This window comes from Thalassophryne amazonica, chromosome 5 (genome assembly GCF_902500255.1).
Source record: "Thalassophryne amazonica chromosome 5, fThaAma1.1, whole genome shotgun sequence".
NCBI classification, from domain to species: domain Eukaryota; kingdom Metazoa; phylum Chordata; class Actinopteri; order Batrachoidiformes; family Batrachoididae; genus Thalassophryne; species Thalassophryne amazonica.
The window spans coordinates 69,925,098-69,944,633 of record NC_047107.1 but is presented as its reverse complement, the minus strand read 5'-3'; the positions used below and the strand labels follow the sequence as shown (position 1 = coordinate 69,944,633).

The following is a 19,536-nucleotide window of genomic DNA, read 5'->3' as shown; positions in this document are numbered from 1 at the left end:
ATCTTCATCTGTGAAGGAAATTTACCAAAACTTAATGATATATTACAAATATAAGTGAAAGGTTTTACTATACAATCAATGATTTTTTTCAACAAAGCCATATCCAAATTATTGAAGTCCTTTGATTTCTTACTTTTAGAATTCTGCACCAGATCAATTATTTCTTTTTCATTTGTTCCACCAACAAACATTGACACAGATTTATTAAATGTTATCTTATTTTCAAAAGATTTAACGCTCAATGAATAATATTACTGGCAAGATTTTTATTTCATTAAATTGTTCTTCTGTAAAATAATTACATTGTCGCTCAATATTGTCACTAAAAAAGGAATCTGGATCTGATTCAAGTTCAAAATGGCGAGAGGCAGGATGACTATAATTAAATGTTTCCAAACAGAGCTCCTTGGCAGAAATAAACTGATTATTAACCGTGTTCATTATATTATATACAGATTTTCCTCCATCATCACAATCAACCAGTACATTTCTTTATGTATTACTTCACAACTTACATCAGTTAAACTTACTAAGATCATGTTCATCTTTAATCCATAAGGTTTTAGCTTCTTCAGGTGTTCCATTTAATTTAATATAAACTTTACAGTTAAATGTCCATGTAGCCTGTATCTTGTTTTGTTTTCTTAAAAATCGTGCCTGTCTTGCTAAATCTGAATTTTTCTTGGTCAAGTATTCATTTATATATACATTCGTTCCTTTTAAATTCTTTGCTTGTTTTAGAATTGCAATCTTCTGTTTCCTGTTTGTAAGCCTCAATAATATGACTTTAGGTTGATTTTGACCTCTCCGCGGTAAAAGGTGACTACTATCGATATCATTAGGGTTTATTAGAATTCCTTTGTCCTTCAAAAGTGAAATCACCTGTTCCTCTACAGAGAGGTTGTCCATTTCAGAGGGCTCCCTTCCTGAAGCTACCGCTCTTGCATAACTTCGAGGCTTAATGTCCAAACCTGTAATGAGAAGGTCATTTGACCTAGTCTGTTCAAGTTCTGCAATTCGATTTTCCATAAGTTTTATTGATTTGTCTTTCTCTTCATTTGCCTTTTGTAATTCAACAACTTGTTTTGTTAATTCCAATATTTTTTGTTGTTGTGAAATAATTTTCAGTTGATCAGCCACTTCTTTAATGGGCTTCATTTGTGCTGACATCTCATTTAACATTTTTCTAATGTCCTCAAGTTCTTCCTCCATAAACACAGTACCCTTTTTTGGAGCCATAGCTGACGGGTCCTGAAGGCGAACCTACGACGCCGACAGCAGGAGGTCCAACAGGCAGCAGCCGCAGATTTAGTAGGCCTCAAAACAGGCCGACGCGGTATAAGCACCCCTCGAGGCAAACCGACAAATGACCACTGCAAATCTCCCAGCAGCAGCAGCAGCAGCACCAGCGGTCTCAATGGATCTGATGGCAGCTGACAAATGCAGACGATGGTATCCAGCAGCAGCAACACGACGGATCCAACCGCCCCTGAGATGGTTGACGCATGCTAACAGCAGCGTCTCAGGCAAGCGTCGACCGCAACCCACCAGCCGTACTGCAGCCGCAGATCTTACAGGCCACAAAGGCGAGCTACTGGACTTCGACAGCGGTGTTCCAATCATTACAATAGCCGCAGGACTTACTTCGAGTTTTTCGCTGGTGGTCACAATACCGTTCTAACAGCAGAGCTAACGTTGAACATGGGCAAGAAGCCCTGTGAGCATGAGCAGGAAGCCCGTGACGTGAGGGCCATGGAAGGGGAGGGGCATGGTGCATGTGCACTCAGTTCCATATTCAGTGGGACGTACAAATGGAACGTACGTGGATACACGCGTATGCACACTTTGATAGATCTGGCTATTTTTGTGCTTATGCTAGTACTGGGTTTTGGCATACGCTATGCAAGTCTTTGTATATAAGGCCACTGGCAAGGAAAAATGTATGCGTCCGGATGCTGCCAATTGATTTTACTTCTGCATTTAACACCATAATCCCACAGCATCTGATTGACAAATTGGGCCCACTGGGACTGGACACCCCTCTGCTAAACTGTGTCGTGGTTCGTCTTTAGTCTTCTCAGGATGTCGTCTTTTAGATAACAAACTAATTGCAAGTGATATGCTAGAAAAGGACACAACACTTTAGAATAATTCAGCCTTAAGCAAGATAAAATGCACAGAGTTTTTAAGTTTATTTAAGCCTTCGACACAGAGCTTAGACAAACTGAGTCCTCTAGAGAGACTGAATATGTGACAACCGCGCTCATCTATTTATTGGAGACCCGCGGGCATCGCTCCTCCTTCGACTTTTTTATTTATTTCATTCCCAAGACATGGTTTTCTATTGGAAGCGTCCTCTAGTGAACCCTAAGCAGGTGTTAGGCCATTATTTCAATGTGACAAACGCTCCCATTAAAACGTGAAGGATTTACAACTGATTTTTTTAAAAGACCTTCAGCCACAGGTGCAGCTGGCCCGAGGCCCCTGTACGTGGCCTGCGGGAAAGCACCTAAAAGGCCTTGGAAAGCCCCTGACAGACTGAATGACTAATAGAGCCCTTTTTTTTTGGGTTGAACACCTGCTAGTTCAGCCAGAGGACATACAGTTCAGATCAGGACACTTGATAGTTCATCATAGTTCAAATAAGGACCTAAAAATTCTTCTACTGTCCCTCCTCTGGGACTCGAAAGAGTCCCATTACATCAACTATACTCTTGGGTTGTTTACTGACAAGACATCTTCATTTGTGCATTGCAATAATAAAAAAAGAAAAACATCACTCGACTTACTGATAACTCTGGTGCGGATATGAATATCAGTGATACTTCACACGGTAAATATATTGAAGTGCAGGTGAACCTACATACTAAGGCACAAGGTGAGCAATTAGCTGGATTATATCAACGCAAGGTGACATTCAAACATTGAGTTTTGGTGTAATTCAAGGCACTTAAAATGGCCACATAAAACAAGTTACAGCAACCTCTTAATCATGGCAAAGTAAAGGCTTTACATTGACATTAGTGCAACCAATCATCTTCTGGCATCTATTGTCTCACTCAACCAGAGGCTCCAACCCATTATACTTGGTTCTACATATTATTTTGTTAAAGCGTCACACATTTATTATTTAAATGCATCAAATAACCCCTACGTTACCACTATTTAGTCAACCAATCAAGAAACTATTCTAAGGTTAGCGCAGCTATGTCTAGTTAAATGATAAACACCATAAATGGTTTCCCTTCATGTCCGTCCTTAAGTCATTTGCCTTAGTCAATCATATAATGGTTTTCATTATAGGCCATTTCTCAACATTTTCCACTTTGTTTTTCTTCTTTTTCAGCTTGTTTTCTAATGCCCTTTTTGGCCAGACGCCAAATTTAGGCGATGCATGTCTCTTGAGGCATGCTATAATTTAAGAAAAAGGGGTCCCTATGGTGCATCTTTACTACTAAATCTCCAAACACGCCGTGTAAGGGTCCCCTTTTTATAACTTTGCAATGTGATATCTATATGTATGCATTTAGCTTTATCTGTGTTACGCAGATGATGGTAAGGACAGACATTTACCCGACCTTCGTTACTAACATATATCCTTCTTTGTTTGTATTTACACTCGGATTTATGGAACCAGTCCGCAATTCAAACTCAAGAACCAAGATCATAGTCCGTTTTCAGTGCCATTACGTCAGTCCGCGCTCCTCAGCATTTACTCAGCGTCTGAAGTTTTGGGAGAAGTTGGGGAATATGGGGAGGTTGGCCTTTCAGGGGTAGTGGGGGAAGGATCAGGAATTCTGGCTTTCAGACAGTCGTGCAGTTCTCTGATGGATCTTTCCAGCTCCTTGTGCTGCTTGGCCAGGTTGTACAGGGCCCCCAGAGAATTCTTGCCCACATTCAGGGTGGTGGTGGCCAGCCCTAGCTGTTCCCTTTCCATATGCTCCATCATGCTGGCTAGCATGTCCATACTAGACTGAAGACCACACAGTTGAGTATGGAGGCCCTCCTGAGCACAAGAGATGTTGGCATTGTCACGGTGTATCCTTAACAGGTATGCAGCTGCCTGACTCAGTTGTGGCATGATTTCCTCAAATAGTCCATGGGGAATGTGATTTGTGAGGGGCAGGAGCTGCTGCAAGGTTTTTGGAACAGACTCTTGTGGAAGACGAAGCTCTCGAACCAAGATTGCCATGTCCAGTGGGGTGACCATGACCAGATTAAGGTTGTGCAGTCCAGGGGACAGGAAGTACAAGGGGGAAGGCATTTCGTGTGTGGGGGGAGTATTGTTGATGTCGCACAGGCAAGTGGTTGGGACACTCTGGGCATTTAGCAGCCTGTACAAAGCTCCCCTCTGTCCTGGTGGGTGAGTTCGGCTAAGGTCCACCCCTGCTGATCCTCCTCCAGAGGCACTGGGCTGATCAGAATATCTCTCCTGCCTTGGGGGTGGAAAGCTGGGGACAGGTCCTAGCAGTGAATTGGGTCTAGGATGCACTCGGGCGGTTGCTGCATATGGCCGACCTTGGCTGCCTCCCCTGGAGGGTATCGTTGCCACTGGCACATGTGACTGTCTCCATGGCATCTGCGGAAGGGGTGTGTTCCTGAGTCCAAAGGGTCCTTCAGGTGATGGTGGAGTCCTCGGGCCGACTCTTGCTGCAGGCAGATTCTGTGAAGCCGTCATCGCCAGGTGCTGGAACGATGAAGATCCTTCTGTTGCCAACTGGTTTAGCTGCTGGATGGAAGGCGGCTGTGGCGACCAATCATGTCTCGACCATCCCTCCTGTATATCCTCTTCTCCAAACAGTTCTGAGAGTCCAATCAGACTTGATAGAGGCAGATCAGGCATAGGTCCCTGATCAGGGGAGTCTGGTCTCTCAGCCATACTCCTGTGTCCTAGTAATATACATATACGTTCATTATTACAGCTCCATGTCATTCTTTCAGATATTGTCTATCCTATCCCTCATTTTTGTGGGTGCATGTGTGTGAATGTAAATGTGCGTGCATGTCTTCTTCCTCGTCTACAATATCACCAAGCACGGTCCATCCCAGTCCTCCCTATCTGGGGTATACGCCACAATATTAGGGAGCTGGGGGCTGTCGGGGAGGATAATTGGTATTTCATCCATTTCCATATATTCTGGTTCTCTGTCTGTTTCGTTTGTGCTTTCTTCCAGGGCTCGGATGGCTAACAGTGGGAGCTGTCCTACTGTGGATGAAATCAATTTATTGACCAGAAATTTTATCAAGGGAATACCACAACATATTACCAGCAAGACCGCCAACCCTGTTAGTGCCAAGATTACACCTATCTGATATAACCAGTCTTTCCATGATATCCACCCTCTCCTTTGAGCCCCAAACAGTGAAAACAGTGGGCCAATATTCATTCCATTCCCTACAATGTATCCAGAATCGTCAGTTTCATTTCTCCCTCCTATGGAGTTACTTAACAGTTCCTGTTGCATCTCTTCAAGTGTGATTAAGAGCTCTGTCAAATTTCCGTCTTCCCCTGTACACATGGGAATAGCTGTGCAACATTCGGTGGCTTTGATCATAATATAAACTCCTTGTTCATCAGCCATCATCATCTCGATAGCTAATCTATTTTGCATTGTCATTAGCGAGGTGGCATGCAGTTGTTCGGTTAAGGCTCCTACTGCTGCCAATGTCCAGTTCAGGTATCTTTGCTGATTATACCACAAGTAATTAATCCACTGCACCTCCTGGAACCTAGAACGGATTTTTGGAGTAACCCCGAACAGAGCCAATGCCCATCCCCATTTATCCGCGTCTTCATCTGCTTTAACTCTGCTACTGTCTATGGCTTCTAACTGTCGGGGTATCCCTTCTGGTATCCTGTTTCTTACTGTGACGTTGTAGTCTGTTTTAAGTGTCATTATTCCTCTTTTCTTACGAAGTTTCTGTGGCATGGGTTGTATTGAATTTGGCATTTCAATTACTGTTATAGCTCCTGTGAGCATCACAGGAGCACAAAGGCCTTTCCAATTAGGGGACAGCGATGACAGGAGTTTCCTTCTTTGTCCGCATATCCAAAAGATGTCAGCTAAGGGTACCGTTCCCTTAGCTAAATTTGGAGTAGATACCCATGAAGCATGGGTGAGATTCAGTCCAATTACAGACCCCCCTGTGGCCGGTACTATTTGTTCACACTGTATGCCTGCTGCTGGCAGGGTGTGACAGACGGTAATGTTCCATGCTGTTTTGGCCGGTTTGTATTCTTGCTGCTTTTGCATACACTGTATGTGGTGTTTTGGCTGGGTCGTCCCTACCTGCCAATCGCTTATGTATTGTGCTACTAAGCCTTTAGCTATACAGAATGGGTGTATCATCCCTTTCTCTATTTTAATCATAGGTGGAACGGTTCCTTCTGTACTTAGAGGCACTGGACAAAGTTTACTGTCGGCAGCATATTTTTCATCACCTACTGCCATTTTCATAACACATTGTGTATAGCATTCTGCTTGGTCTGAGTTATGTTGGGGGCTCCTATAACAGTTGTTGATATCAGGTAGGGGTTTAGCCTGAGGTATCACACCTTTCCGGTGACAGGCTATGCAAGGCTTTTCACTGATCTGCCTAGCCGAAAATTTCAACCATTGGTAAAATAGATTGGTCTTCAACCCTTGTGTACGGGCTAGGTCTGTACTGGGATCCCATCTCCCTAAGTGACTGCTTGTTTCTAGGCTTCTAATTGTCCTCTTTTTCCTTGGTTTGATTTTTACCCATTTTGTGGCTTCATGTACTGTAACAGTTACATCTTGCTTGGTTTCCCTGCATCCTCCTTTATCACAAATTACCTCTATGTTGTGTTCCCTCCTCTTCACATTTGATGCTAATGGCTTCGCCTAATATGTAATCCCCCAGCTTTCCCTGTATTCCTATGTTCTTGTAGGCTTTTGATTTAATGTATACCAAATTATATGTTTTTCCTGTGTTTAGAATGCCTTGTTTAGCTGCTATTGCGGCCATGGCCACGGCACAGTCCGTTGTATGTTTTGGATGTCTATTTTCTCCCATACTGACCACCAGTAGTATTGTCAATCCCTTGAATAATTCCTTAATCATTGCTCTGATGACTGTTGAGATGTGCTACTAGATGTGCTACTGAGTGAGCCGTCACTAGATGAGCTGTCACTAGGGATGTGTGGTGTATCTGTGCTTTGTCTGGGTTGTACTTCCTGTGGTTCTTCTGTCGGTAAATCTACTAAGTTGCTGTCTGAGTCTGATGTCTCCTGTGGCCTGTCTATCTGTAGGGTCTGTATTTCTGTCTGTCTGTTGGCCTGCGTCTCCAGTTGTTTCTGAGTCTGCATCTGAGTCTGTCGCTGCTCTATCTGGCAGGGATCCACTACTCTCTGAAGCTGTGCGTCGTCTTTGTTCAATCAGTCTCTGTGAGCGCCTTGGCCGGTGTTCGCCTGGCTGCAGGGAGGCATGGCCTTCCCTCGGTGCTTCTTCTGGCTGCAGGGAGGCGTGGCCGTCCCTCGATGCTGCTGTAGGGTCTCTGGCTTCTCTTGCTTCCCCCCTTGGCCCGGCGGCTCTGCCAAGACGAGCTTGCCGAGGCCGCAGGGGCGCTGGGCCACCAACCCTACAGCAGTGGTTTAAATGAAACCAAGTGTCCTTACCGTCTACTTTGACTGCTGTACGTGAGGCAAGAATAACTTTAAAAGGACCTTCTCGGCGGGGCCTGTCCCACTTCTTTTTGAACACTTTGACGTAAACCAGATCACCAGGCTGGATGCTCTGATTTTCGAGTGGAATCTCTGCTTCTCTGTCTTCTGTAGCACCTTTGACCTGCAAAAAGATAGTTTTGTGTATTTGGGTTAACTGTCTCAGATAATTATGCCATTCGTCTTGTAGCTGCTCCAGCGATGGTCCTTCGTAGGGTCCTCTCAGGTATGGAATAGGCATCGGCCGACCTGTAAGAGCTTCAAATGGTGTCAAATGGGTTAGTCGGTTAGTTTGTGAGCGCATTTACAATAAAGCAAGCGGCAACGCATCCAGCCAGGTTAGTTTGCCATTGCTGTCTGCTATGATTTTTGCTAGTTTGTTCTTTAAAATGCCATTAGCCCGTTCCACCGCCCCATTTGATTGGGGGTGATAAACACACCCAAACTTCTGTTTGATACCCAATTGTTTGAATGTTTCTTGTGTAACCTTGGCTACAAAAGCCCTACCGTTGTCAGATGAGATAGTATCTGGAATGCCAAATCTTGGAAAGACATCTCGGCACAAGAATTTGGCTACCGTTTTATAGTCTTGATTTGCAGAGGCTACTGCCTCAATCCATCGGCTGAATCTGCATATCACTACCAAAACATATCTCATTCGTTTAACTCGATTTTCAGCTCCCATGTCTATGAAATCCATCATAAGATGTCTGAATGGCCCATCAGGGACCGGACTGTGGGCTAAAGGGGCTGTGAATGATTTCCGGACATTGTACTGTGCACATACCTCACACTCATTCAACAAACGGTCCACTGTTGCTGCCATATATGGTGACCACCAGACAGCTTTTAGTTTGTTCATAATTTGGACTCGCGAACAATGATCGGGTCCGTGGGCCCAAATGATTGCATGTCGTAATAAATTGGTGGGTAACACAAAATGTCCATGACTACTGCGCCACAGCTTGTCCGCTGGCCCCTGACTGCGTGTCTCAATAGCGCCTCGTTTAACCCACATTCGTTTTTCTTCTCCACTGGCCCTACTTTGAGCCACTATCAGTGCGTCAAGTGAAACCAGTGGGGCACAATCTTGGATGGTTAGCAGGGGAAACATATTTTCTCCTTATGCTCCTTTGCGAGCTGCATCATCTGCTAGGTTGTTACCTTGAGCTATGATGTTATTATTCTTTTGATGACCTGCACATTTAATGATGGCTACCTCAGACGGTAATTGGAGAGCATGTAACAGTTGGGAAATCGCTTCTCCATGAGTGACAGGGGTGCCATCTGCTCTCAGGAATCCCCTTTGTTTCCAGATGTTCGCATGTACATGACATACGCCATAAGCGTAGGCTGAGTCTGTGTAGATATTAACACGTTGATCTTTAGCTATCTGGCAAGCCATAGTTAAGGCTTTGATTTCTGCCAGTTGGGCTGAACAAGGCTGATCAATTCCTTGGGACTCCAGTAATTCAAAGGTCTCGCCATCCGTGTTTAGTTTAACAATCCCCATACCCGCATGCAATCCCGCAGCATCCCGAAAGCATGAGCCGTCCACGAACAGGGTTAGATCTGCATCTATGGCGTGATTATACAAATGTTCTCTGGCTCTCAAAAATTTCTCTGTCTCTGCCACACAGTTATGTGGAGTACCATCTAACGGTGTGGTCAATTTGGTGGCGGGATTCACCGTGTGACAACGTTGTATTGTTATTTCTGGAGCGGACAACACAACTTCATATCCAGTGCGTCTAGCTTGTGTTAAGACAAAACGTTGACTGGTTAGCAGGGCATGTAACTGATGTGACGTGTACAACGTTACTGCATGTCCCATGATTATGGATGATGCTTTTTGAAATGCAAAGGCAGCTGCTGCTAGACCCTGATAGCATGGTGGCAATCCTGTTTCAATGTTGTCAAGCTTTGTACTATAATAGGCCAATGGTTGTTTTCCTTCATTTGTTTCCTGCATTAGTACAGCACATGCATATCCAGCTTTTTCAGTAACATACAAATGGAAAGGTTTCCCATAATCTGGGTTACCTAACGCGGGAGCAGATTGCATGTCTGTTTTTAGGGCCTCAAAAGCTCCCGTTGCCTCATCTGTCCAGACGAGGAGAGCTGCATTGCTTGTTTGCCCCACTGCTCTAATCATGGCACGCAAAGGTGCAGTTTTTATAGCATAATCACAAATCCACGGCCGACTGTACCCTGCCATCCCAAGGAATGAAAGCATCTGTCCCACTGTTTGGGGTTTGGGAGCCTTGATTATAGCCTCCACTTGGCTTGGGGCTATACATCGCGTGGTCCCACACAACTGTCTTCCCCAGTATTCTACTTGTTGTTTGCAGAACTGCAATTTGTCCTTACTTACTTTATGACCTCCATCTGCCAATGCATGCAATACAATTAATGAATCTTTTTCACACTGTTCTTGAGTCTCTGATGCAATAAGGAGATCATCCATATATTTCACCAATGTACTGGGTATGTCAAGGTGTTGTAAATCTTCAGCCAGGACTTTGTTAAAGATGGCTTTTGACAGGTTCAGTCCCTGAGGTAGCCGTGTATACGTTAGCTGTTGTCCCAGAAATGTGAATGCAAACAAATGTTGTGAGTCTGGGTGCACAGGCACACTGAAATAGGCTGAACACAGATCGATTACTGTGTACCATTTTGCTCCAGCAGGGATGCTTGATAGTATAGTATGCGGATCAGGTACTATAGGTGCATCCATTTCTATTATTGCATTGATAGGACGCAGATCATGTACCAGCCGATACTCTTTGGTATTGTTTTTAGGGATAGGATAGATAGGTGTATTGCATGGGCTTGCAGTTTTTATTAAAACTCCAGCTGCCATTAGTCCCTTAATTACTGGTTTTATGCCTTCAATAGCCTGAGGTTTTAATGGATACTGCCTTTGGTGAGGCAGTTTTGCTCCCGGTTTTACTTTTATTTTTACTGGTAAGGCTGTTTTTACTAGTCCTACATCTGTTTTGCTTTTGGACCACACCACTGGTGGTATTTGCTCTAACAATTTCTCTTGTTGGGCCGATAACACCATCTGTCCCTCTGGTCTAGGATTGAGCTCCACTTTTTGAGCTATAGCCTCATCATTTACTTTTAAATTAATTCGTATAAACTGCTGGTCTTTTGACAGATGTACTTGTGGACTTTCCATGTTTTGCCATTCTTCAACTTCTGAGGCTGTCTTTACCATTGGACCTAGGTCATGGGATTCGTACTTTTCTGAGACTAAAAGGGTCACATGAGGCGTGGCATTCGGCACTTGATACCATTGTTGTTCAGCTGAAGTTAGCTTGACAGAAGCTGCGGCCCCTTGGGGGCCTAAATAAATTTCTGTGGTGGTTATGTGAAACAGCCATTGATTCATCAATGCATCCCAGCAGCATGCATAGTCAGCCTGTTCTTGTTTGGCATCGAACATCAGGGTGACATGTAAAGGTAAACTAGGTGTATATACTGCTTCATAGTGTTGTTCTGCCCAGGGCTTCCATTTTTCCCATTCCAGTTGAAGATTTGAATTTTCTGGTTGTAACTTCAGCCAGTATACCATGGGTTGCACAGGTCGGACCTTGTTTTCCATGTCCATAAGCACCATAATGTTGGTGAGTGCTTTGTCAGGAAAGTGTATTTGCAGTCCTTGATGGGTACACACTATCTGGGTTTGTAGCTTACATAAAATGTCTCTTCCCAGCAAATTCACAGGTGTATTTTGTGAGTATAACAGGGGTGCTTCAATTGTTTTTCCTGCAATCGTTACAGGAAGTGGGCGTGTAAACGGTATTATTTGAGTCTTCCCAGAGAAGCCGATGGTCTTAATTACAGACCCAGAGAGGGGGAGATGAGCGCCCATTTTCCCTATGCAAGAGTATGTTGCCCCTGTATCCACCATGAAAGGGAAATCTCTGTTTTGTATATTAACGGTGACGGTTGGCTCTTCCTTAGGTATCATCGAAATAGCCAATGCCACCGTTTCCCCCTCTGTCTTCTCTAGGCCCCCCTATTGCCAATAGGCAGAGGGTCCAACCCAAGGTCGGGCCGGACAATTTCTCATTCGATGTCCAGGTTGTCCACAGCTCCAACACTCATTAGAGGGTTGATCCCCTATTGGGGGTGTTGGTCCCATAGGCGGTCCCGCTTGACTGTTCCTGGGAGCTGAGTTTTGGAATCTGCTTCCAAATGAAGGTTGGCGAGATCCTCTTCGCCACCCTCCTCTTTGACCTTGAAAGTTCCGTGACTCTTCTCTCCACCCATGACTGTAGGTGGGTCCATTTCCGGGTGTGCCAGTGCTATGGTAGTGATAGTGATGCTCCACTGGTGCTGAGACTTCTCCTGTAGGAGTGCTTCCTGCTGCTCCTTGGGGGCTCTGTGTGGCTGTTACCACAGGTGCCTGTATGGTGGCAGCAATGTTTGCCGTAGGGCCTGTGCTTGCCGGCTCAGAAGGAACAGGGGTCATCATTGGTGCCTGGGTCTTTGTTTTTTCTTTCTTGACTTTGGTTAGCTCTCCCAACTGCATCTGCACCAATTTTTTCGTCAGGGATTTTGCTGCATCTTCTTCTTTTTGTTTTTCTTTCTTGTAGATTTCAAAATGGTGACAAATATGCTCAGAGTATAAAGCCCAATTCATTTTTGATAGTCCCACGACTCCATCTAGGGCTTTCTGAACCTCATCTGGTAGAGCCTTTTTTACAGTTATTTTAAACAGGATTTCAGTTGCTGGAGAATGGTTCCATGCATTTCCTGTTTCCTCCGCCCATCTCTTCTGGAATCGGTGCAGGAACTTCTTTGGGCACTCTTCAGGTGTCCACTCCTCATCATCCAATTTAGAGGGATCCAAGACCTCAGGGTACTTTCTTCTCAGTCCTTCCCACATGGAGTTTCTATAGCGATTAAAGGGGACTTCATCATGTTGATTAGTGCCCATCATTTGTGTTAGTTCAACCTTTCCTGCTAATTCTTCAGTGTCATGTTTTCTCATGACATGCATTAGCAAGGCTTTTATGTCACCTAAAGACAAGGTTACCCCTGCAGTGCCTTCTTCTAAGGCAGTTATCCATCTCCCAGCTCCTTGGGTGATGTCTGGCAGCCTGTTGGCCAGCCCCACCATGTCTGTCCAGCTCCATGGGGTATACACATGATGACCATTCCTGACCACCAGTGGGCATATGAGGTCTTCGTCCTCCTCTTCTTCTGTGGGGGCTCCATACTGTCTTCCAGATCGAGTGCGACTGACTGGTTCCAGGCAGTCTATCCAGTTGGTTATATCCTGTTCTAAAGCCGCTATGTCTTTGGCTACACATTGTTGTCTTTGCCTGAGTCGGGCCTCTTTTGCACTCTCAATGACGATCTCACCAGAAATTTTTCGGGTGGGTGGCTCTATAATGTGATTCCCTTGATTGGGCGTCGATTGTTGTAATATTCTTCTTTCCTCGGCGTCCCTATGTCTTTGTATTCTTTCCTTTGCTAGCCGAAGCTGCTCAGCTAGTTCTTCATTATCTCTTCTGGCCAGATCCAGTGTGTCACAGAAGCTCTTGTGCCACTCTTCGGAGCCTCTATAGCCTGTGAAGCTCCAGTCGGCTGACTTATGGTGGGAGGGGACGGTTTTCAGTGGACCTCGATGTGCAGGCGGAGCCTTCAGGTCTCTCTCTTTATCCTCGTCTGCCTCCGTGTCACTGTTATTTGTGGCCCCCCCCTGCTGGTCGTGGTGAGCGACCACTTACTTTCGGACTTGGAGACCTTGTATGATCCATTTGACAGACTGAGGACCTGTCTCCTTGTGGCTCTCGAGCTTTTAGTGTCGGTGTGAATTTGCCCTCCACATCCATGCCTTGGTCCTCTTCACGAGTTCCTAATACAAATTGTCCAGCTGTCTTTCCCATATCATGACGTTTATATGGGGGTGGCTCTGCTTCCCAGCTCGGTGCACTGGCTTTAGTCTCTTTGGATCTTTCCTCTGTCATTTTTTCTCTTTTCTGCTGTAGCCTCTGTGCTTCCTGCTTGAACAAGGCCAAAACTTCTTTTTCTTCAGTGCGTTTTTGTTGTTATTTACGTTCTTCTGCTGATCTTTAATTTCTTTTTTCTGTATTTCTACCGCAACTGCTTCACACATCACCGGATCAAATGATCCCTCCAAAGGCCATTGCCTGCCCCCATGTGACCTTTTGTGCCACTTTCTCATACATTGGTTGGCCTTAGTGCATTTTCCTGGATATTTTCTTAGTACTAAGTCTAGCGGGGTACTTTCCCGACCTTGACCTTGAGAGTTACCCATGTAACCCTGACAAACGCTATATGAGATGTTTCTATGGTGCTCTGGTAGTCCCTCAGGGGCTGTCCTGATCCAGACCAATAACTTGCCGGCTGTAACACCTGTTTTGTATTTTAAACCCTTAAAAGGATTAAATTTCCAACTGTTATGCCCATCTTCTTTTTCTTTAACTAAATATGAAAATTTACCTGTTTCCCACCGAACCTTCCTTGTGACCACAGTCAGTCAACCTAGGAAACAGTTCTTCACCTGGATCGGTTGGCAGTGTTATTAAATGATTTAATGGTATGCTAAGTTCTTTATTAGGATCAGCACAAAGCAGCTCCAGCCACGGGGTTAAACCCTGATGCCACAGACGTCTTATCAGCAGCTCCCAATTAATTAGAGGGAATTGTTCTTTCTTTTGCTTCAGATTGATTACCTTAGTAATCTGCCATAATTTCTGATTGATCTCTTGTTCGTTCTGCCAATGTTCTGCTCCTACCCTGTCAAAATAGGTACTTTCCCGCCAAAAATGTGTCCTGATTCCCTGGGTTTCGATGTCTCCGTCAGTCAAGTAATGTTCTGGGAGTATTATTTCATCATCACTTAAGTCTCCCATCAATGACTGTCCCAAGCATTGATCAGTCTGTCAGCTTTTTCACTATAATCTAAGCTTTAACTCTTTTGATTTATAACCAATTTTATTTCTTTACTCCTCTTACAACCCTAGCACTTCCTAATGTCTTTGCTCCCGACTTTCTATTTTCCTTCTAATTTTTTAACTTTCTGCTTCTTGTCTTTTTCTGCTATGTTTGTTTATTAGTTTTCTTTCTTTGAAATAATATCTACCTTCTCTGTATTTACATAGCAGTCTCTTCTCCTGTCCTTTTCTTCACTGTCTCTGTTTCACACTTTCCTCTCTGCCTGTCATGCACCTCCCAAGTCCTTCTGTTGGGTCTAAACACCTCCTCCTCGTACCTACTCTTCACATTAATCTTGTATGTCAGCCAGCCTGCAAGCCCTCACAGCTTTGCCTGCAACTCCCCGATTACTCTCCGCTCTCCCACACACCAATCTTCAAAAGCTTTATACACAAAAATTATTAAAAACAACTTTCTATATATCTCTATCTAGACTTCTGCCACTTTTCACTCCGCGGCTTTAAACAACCTTTTTAATCACTTAACACCAATGTGTTCTGTTTAAATATGTATCTCTTCTTCACGTTAGACAGCTTCTCCGGTGCTGCCAGCAACTCATATATTATTTATTTATTTATTTTTTTCTTAACAAGCTACTCTTTGAGCGTACAATATTTCATTTACTTCTACGCCTTACCACGCCTCGCGTGCGTATCCTGTGCTTAATATATTTTTTTTTTCACAAGCTCCTCTCTGAGCATACAATATTTCATTTATTTCTACGCCTTACCGCGCCTCGCGTGCGTATCCTGTGCCTTTCTGCACTTTCTTCTACTTTTTTTTCACTTACTGAGCTCGTCGTGAGCTTAATGTGCCTTTGCACTGAAAATACTCTCTTTTTCTTTTCTTATAAAAAACTCATATTACTGTATACTTAATTACTTATTCTTCTCCCACGCCCCACAAGCGTGTATTTGGTGCCTTACTGCACTATTTTCTACTTCATTAATTCTCATGTATTCTGCACTAACTCTCTATTTATTTTATTTTTTTTTTATAGTTTTTCTCTTTTCTTAAAAAATGACGTCCTTTATTGAGCTCTTTTACTTACTGTCAGCTGTGCTACTTTGCACTTTTCTCTTTAAATCTCTTTATCACGTACGGTATTTCTACTGCGCCCCCTCAGGCGCTTATCTTGTGCTTCCTCTGCACGTATTCTCTGTTAAACTCTTTTTCTCACTTATTTCACTTCAGTCTCTGTTAAACTCTTTAAATAACCTTGTATTACCTTGTATCTATTTGTCAGTATACTCCCCTAAATTAACCCCTACAGCGCATGCTATCAGCCGGCACGTTAGTAACGAATTTCAACACCAATTATTCCCCAAGCATCCAGGTTAGTTCTCCACGCACTCTTTTCCGCACCAGAGTTCATGAACATTCCTGACCTTTCACTCACACAGACATTCTTTTTCCCGGGAACACACACACCTTCTGAGCATTTTATCTACAAGGCCTGATAATTTTCAATCTTATCTTTTTTAGTCTCTTATCAATTTTCTTAGTCCAGGTTCTTTTGGGTAAGAGGCAATTAAAAATATCACCTGTCAACTTGGGCGGAAATCCCGACTCACTCCTCCAGATCGTGCAGAAGTTATAAAAGGTTTCTGCTTACCTTTTAGTCGTGATCACTGTTATTTACGGTCTGGAGGGATGAGCTGGACTGCCCCAGGCTGCCGGAATGCCCCTGGACCCTCCTGAAGCTGGCTCGCCAAGTTCTGTCGTGGTTCGTCTTTAGTCTTCTCAGGATGTCGTCTTTTAGATAACACAAACTAATTGCAAGTGATATGCTAGAAAAGGACACAACACTTTAGAATAATTCAGCCTTAAGCAAGATAAAATGCACAGAGTTTTTAAGTTTATTTAAGCCTTCGACACAGAGCTTAGACAAACTGAGTCCTCTAGAGAGACTGAATATGTGACAACCGCGCTCATCTATTTATTGGAGACCCGCGGGCATCGCTCCTCCTTCGACTTTTTTATTTATTTCATTCCCAAGACATGGTTTTCTATTGGAAGCGTCCTCTAGTGAACCCTAAGCAGGTGTTAGGCCATTATTTCAATGTGACAAACGCTCCCATTAAAACGTGAAGGATTTACAACTGATTTTTTTAAAAGACCTTCAGCCACAGGTGCAGCTGGCCTGAGGCCCCCCCTGCACGTGGCCTCAGCCACAGGTGCAGCTGGCCCGAGGCCCCTGCACGTGGCCTGCGGGAAAGCACCTAAAAGGCCTTGGAAAGCCCCTGACAGACTGAATGACTAATAGAGCCCTTTTTTTTGGGTTGAACACCTGCTAGTTCAGCCAGAGGACATACAGTTCAGATCAGGACACTTGATAGTTCATCATAGTTCAAATAAGGACCTAAAAATTCTTCTACAACTGGATACTGGACTCTTTGACAAACAGGCCTCAGTTTGTGTGTGGCGGTAACAACAGCAAGTGGAACACATCACCTTAAGCAATCCTCCCCACAAGGGTGTGCTGAGTCCCCTCCTCTTCACCCACATGACCCACGACTGTTGTGCAAATTTCAACAAAAATCACATCATCAAATATACAGCGAGAAGGTGAGACTCTTCACCGATTGATGCAACAACAACAATCTGATCCTGAATGTGGAGAAAACCAAGGACTCTGCTGTGGAGACTGTGCAGCAATCAAAATTCCTTGGGGTTCATGTCTCTGACAGCCTGACCTGGTCTCTGCACATATCCTCCCTGGTTTAAAAGGCCAACCAGCGTCTGCATTTTCTCCACAGGTTAAAGCATGCCCATCTGAGCCCGGCTGTCCTCACCTCCTTCTACAGAGGAACAATAGAGAGTGTACTAACCAGTAGTATCTCTCTGTAGCATCAAAGTGGCAGCCTTGCAGACAAGAAGGCACTGGGAAGGGTTGTGAGGGCAGCAGAGAAGATTATTAGGGCCAGGCTGCCAACCGCTGGTGAACTGTCAGAACAGTGCTGCTTGTCCAGGGCAAGAAGGATAATGAAGGGCATTTCGCATCCCTTTAATCAATTATTTTCCCTGCTGCCCTCAGGTAGACGGTACCTTAGCCTGAGGTGCAAAACACGCAGATTCAGAGACAGCTTTTACCCACCCGCAATAAGACACTTAACTACAAATTGATAAAAAGAACTGTACAATATAGAATGTAGGATATAGAATGCACTGTAGCATCTGGTAGCAACTTTATCCCTGTAGCATTTTCATATGTGCAATATCCTGTGTCCTTTATTTATTTATTGTATGCTGTGTACAGAGATAGTTATCCATAGTTTTTTTTTTCTTTTTTTTTTTTCAAACCCAGTTTATCACTATCACACACCTTGAACTTTTATTCTGTGCTTTTATTCTGTGTTTCTATTTATTCATGCAGTGCATTGATATTTCATTCTGTGACAGCATTGATTATGTTTTTTACTTAATGACAATAAAAACGAGTCTAAGTCTTATTGTAAGTCTAATCTTTACAATAAACAGGTGCATAAGAAGTCATACTGTTCCCACCCTTATCCTGTGGTCTTATTTGTTGTATTTATCACAACAAAGTAATTAATTGACTGACTGACTGATTAATTGAAGCTGAAAATGCATAATCCAAGAACAATACAAGAACTTGTTATTGCAAAGTAATATTTAAAAATATTGTGTTCTCTTAAATTTTTCTAGCTCTTATTTTGTGCAGACCAGATTTTGTGGGGAAGAACTTGTGTGGACATAACAAACTTTCCATTCTGGTTTAAACTCCCCCAAATGGTTCTCTTTGGTGGCTCCATGTCTTGTCTAATCCAATTACATTTTTTCCACAAATCTGATTGGTTATTCATGTGAGATTTCAGACCGTATAATATAGGGGTAACGGTGGCAAAATATTTGACTGTTTCACATTTGGATGTATTACTCTGCGCCCTGACCGGTGTTCTGACTAGATGTCATTCCTATTGAATGTTATTCCTGTCCTCTGCGCAACTGTGCATGTGCAATATTGTCGGGATGCGGAACTGTCAATTTATGCGATGAGGCGCGCAATTCAACAGAACACTGGCTGCACACGCTACTAGCTGTTAGTGCTGTTAGCTGAAAGCCAGAGAAAGTCCTGTATTGATGCTGCCGAAATGGGTGAATTTAAGCTACCACATGAAAGTATTGATGTGGATTCTGATACAGAATTACCTTTTTACATTTGATGGAATTGTTGGATTTTCACATTCAAAGTGGCTACGAGTACGTACATCCGTATCTTCTGCGGGACTGCTAAAGGTACGGACCGAGCTTCACTGAAGCTACGGACAATGTACGGATGAGTTTTGAAGCCTTGCTGGACCTTTAGCCGCGTATGGTACGGTTACGGACATATTTACGCATTCTGATTGGTCGGTAAGACACCCTCCGTATCTTTAGAACGGTCTCTGTGGATACGGGTCCGTACCTGTAGCCACGGCCTTTCACATTTGATGGATTACTTCCTGACCACTGTTGGTGCGACGCTGCCTCACGGTAAGCCTCGCTAAACAAATTACCTACAGAAAAATAAACCGTGCAAACAATGGAATTGGATGAGAATGGAAATATTGATGATTTCATTCATGCTGTTATACGGTTATGCAGACCAGCATGAACGTCCGCAAATCATCAGACACAACAGGGTTATTCCCTAATTATTTTATTTGGGGGGGGGGTCAGTCCACCCAGTACCCCCCAAATAACTCGAACTCTGGCTTGAAATGAGCTTGTTTCACTTTGTTTAATTTCCAAAGACTAAGGGGGGGGCACCAAAACCGCTGCTTGTCGTCCCTGCATAAAAAAAAAAGCTCTAACTGTGGCTGTTCCGACATTTAATATATCTAACATGTTTGTAGCGCTTTCGGTGACA

The 19,536-nt window shown here is 43.9% G+C and overlaps 1 long non-coding RNA gene across 1 annotated transcript; it reads right to left on the bottom strand.

Moving 5' to 3' along the window:
• Positions 1 to 1,979: 1,979 nt before the first annotated feature.
• Positions 1,980 to 17,075, bottom strand: LOC117511021. Its single transcript, XR_004560867.1, has 3 exons — positions 17,042 to 17,075; positions 5,808 to 5,814; positions 1,980 to 2,042 (listed from the first exon to the last, which is right to left on the bottom strand). It is a non-coding gene; the product is annotated as an uncharacterized LOC117511021 (long non-coding RNA).
• Positions 17,076 to 19,536: the final 2,461 nt, after the last annotated feature.